The following is a 3,695-nucleotide window of genomic DNA, read 5'->3' as shown; positions in this document are numbered from 1 at the left end:
CCTTTTACTTTTTCTTGCAATACATTTTCTAACTGTAGCTTTTTTTCATTAATAACATTTTGTAATTGATTTTGATATATTTCCAACATTTTATTTTCAATTTCAAAAATCTCATTTTCAAGTTCTTTAATCATATTTTCCATTCTTTTTGAGGTATAACAAGTATATTGTTGACAGAAGACTTTAATTTCGGTTTATCCTACTTCCCACCACTGTATAATATCTCTAAAATAATTTTTATGCATCTGCCATGTTTGCCAAAATAAATTAATATTTGCACAAAAACCAGCATCTTGTAACAGCTTCTTGTTAAAATGCCAATATGAACCTACTTTACATTGCTTTGAAAATACACAATCTATTGTTATCATTTTATGATCCGAAATAATATTAGGAATTATATTAGCATTACAGATTATATTCCTTGAATTATTTGAAATATGTCTAACCTTGCCGCACAAACCTGTCCTTCTGAAACCTTCACCCAGGTATACTGTTTTAAAGATGGGTTTTCAGTTCTCCAGACATCATTTAGCTCTAAACTTTTAACAATATTTGACAAAACAGATGAAGACTGATGTGTGTTTCTTCATTATTTATATCCATATTAAAATCTAAAGTACAATTAAAATCTCCTCCCATAATAACAATATATTTTGATTTTAATGCATTTAGAACTTCCCTAATTTTCTTAAAAAGAACAATTCTCTCAGACCCTTTATTATTTGCATAAACATTCACAAAAATTACATTATAAGTATTTATTTCTGCTTTTACAACTAATAAACGACTTGGCTCTATCTCATGTTCAGATACAATTTTAACCTTACAGTTTGAACTAAAACATATAGCAACATCCGAACTAACATTGGAGCCGTGACTAAGAATATACTTCCCTTCCCACCATAAGCCCCATTCTACTTCATTACTTTTATCACTATGGGTCTCTTGAAGAAAAGTCACTCCAATATTTTTTTATGTTAAACATTCTGAAAGCAAGGCTTGTTTTCTTCTATCTCTAAGGCCATTTACATTCAAAGATGCTACTCGCAATGGCTCCATAAGACAGAGAAGTAAGGGAAAAACAGATAAGAAAGGAAAAACAAAGAGACAGACAAATAACCATTATAATTAATATTTCTCCTAATTTCCTTTCCTATTCTTTTATTTTGCCTAATCGTAGCTATTTGTTTTTTCAACCGAAAGCGTTTCTGTTGTGATAACACAGAAAAATTATACATTTTCCGCGCCCACACAACTGAAGCAACAAATTTAGCAATATCCGGGAAATAATCAGCAACATTGACCTTTTTTACCTTTTGTTTCATCCAAAAACTCATTAATCTGTTCCACAGTGTATAAATCATCACCTACTTTCGGGCAATCAAATATATCAGAACTACAATCATCATCCTTTACTCCATCATCCTGACTCACTGATAAAACCTCGTCAAAAACTACATCTTCAACCGCAGTCACCACCTTTACATCCTGACTCACTGATAAGACCCCATCAGAAACCACATCTTCAACAGTCGTCACCGCTTTTATGGCTATTTTACTACTACAACAAGGCTGCTCTTCTTGCACAAAACCAGCAGATTCACTAGAAATTGCACTCACCTTATTCTCTTCACCAGTATCCACACCTTGGCCTTCTGAAACTTTATCTGGTTCCTGATTCTGGTCACCCTGACTTTCCATTGCATTTTCATTTTCCACCTCTTGTTCTTCTCTTATCAGAGTCTCCTCTGGTCTATTTTTATGCGGACACAAGAATCTTTTGTGACCAGTATCACCACACTCAAAGCACCGTAAGCTTTAAGTGCTTGCATATAACACATAGGAACTATCCCCATCATTTACTCTAAAAGACACATCCAAAGTTTTATTCTGAGAATTTAAAAACATGTGAACTTGTCTTCTGAATGACATTACATGTTTTAGCGCTAGATTTTTACACCCTAAAGGTGCCATCTTAACTGGACTGAGTACTTTCCCAAAATGAGATAATTCTTTAACAATCACTTCGCTTTTAATGAATGGAGGAACATTTGAAATGGTTACTTTGGTAGCCGGTGCATACAGTAGAGTTGCTGGCACAAACATTCTTTTCACCCAAAGCCCATTTTTTTAATTATTTGATTGACAAGTTGTTCAGTCTTCAAAAAAACCATGACGGCTTTGTTCATTCGTGAAGCTGAATTTATATTTTCGTGACCAACCTGATCACCAACTACAATCAACACATCCTCAATCGAAGCGGTCGGCTCCGGTACACATCTAAACCCATTCCGGAGGGAAACTGACATCGTTCCCCCCATGGGAGATGCCATGCGGACGCCAAAAAAGACAGCACGGGAGAAAAAAACCTCTCTAAACTAACCTAAACCTAAAGACAAAAATTAAGAAGAAATGAAACATACTTTCAGTATGTTTTAGAAATAAAGAAAGAATAGAAAAACAACAATAAACACCAATTAGAAACGCTCTCAGACACATCCACTCACACAAACTCACTCCATGAGAGAGAGAGAGAGAGAGACTGACTTTTCAAACCACTTTAATTATATAAACAGTACAAGTTTAAAAACAAATCCTAACCAAACATAACATTCCTAAACATTACCAATTAAAAACCAAATTCCCTGAATCACACACAGTCACCAAAGCCCCCCAACACCCCATTTCCATTCAAAATAAAGGACATTATTAGTATGCTGATAATCAGTATATTCAATCACCACTCTTGACTCCACTAAAGACTTAAACAGAGTTACCATATTCACATTTTCACCAGAATTTTTACACTGATGAGACTTTAAAATTACAAGTTTAGCTTGTCCTATTAATAAATTGGCAAGTGTACACTGTTGCTGCCAAGACTTCCTATATCCGCAACCCAGAATAAATAGACTGTTGGTAAATGTAAAACCCAATCTTACAATAATTTTCTCTAATACTTCAAATAATGAATTAAGCCTAAAACACTCACAAAACATATGAAAAACATTGTCAAGAGCATTACAAAAAGGACAAACAGTCTCGTTAATCTTAGACACAAAAGAGTTTGAGGCTATAATACAATGTAGTATTCTCCTGTTACGGAAGGAGACTCACACAGAGGATTAGAAAAACACAATGTTAATTTATTTTCAGCAAGTGAAGCAGAGGGTATGGGCAGGTGAGTATTAAAGTTAGTTCGGAAGTCCTTTGGGAAGATGAGGAGAGATAACTCTAGTAATAGGGATTCCCAGGAGATCATGGAAGTGAGACAGAGGATAGCACACACCTCAGACGATGAGTGACGGGGTATCCACGGAGCAGGGGACTGGAACGAACACTGGAGGAAACAGAGGAGGTAAGTACAACTGGTAGGTAAGTCTTTCAATGAATCTCACGGATATCAGAGAGAGAGAGTCCACTTCGTTGGAACGAGATCGGACACTGGAGTGGTGTGAGGTGTGTGCTTATGAATGGGAGCTGAGGGTGATTGTTGATCCGTTACAGGTGCGGGTGATCAGAACTCAGGTGATGGTGTTCGCTGTGATTGTGAGGTGGCTGAGCCTGGCCGATCTGTGACAGTACCCCCTCCTCCACGGCCCGCTCCTGAGGGCCGAAAACCCCGACGTCGTGGTGGCCTACCTCTTCCTCGGGGCCCTGGGTGAGCTGGATGGGAGGAGTGAAAGGCTTCC

The sequence above is a fragment of the Sinocyclocheilus rhinocerous genome, unplaced genomic scaffold (assembly GCF_001515625.1).
Source record: "Sinocyclocheilus rhinocerous isolate Xijiao unplaced genomic scaffold, SAMN03320098_v1.1 scaffold1358, whole genome shotgun sequence".
NCBI classification, from domain to species: Eukaryota; Metazoa; Chordata; class Actinopteri; order Cypriniformes; family Cyprinidae; genus Sinocyclocheilus; species Sinocyclocheilus rhinocerous.
The sequence above is the reverse complement of the archived record's forward strand: the minus strand, read 5'-3'. Positions refer to the sequence as shown.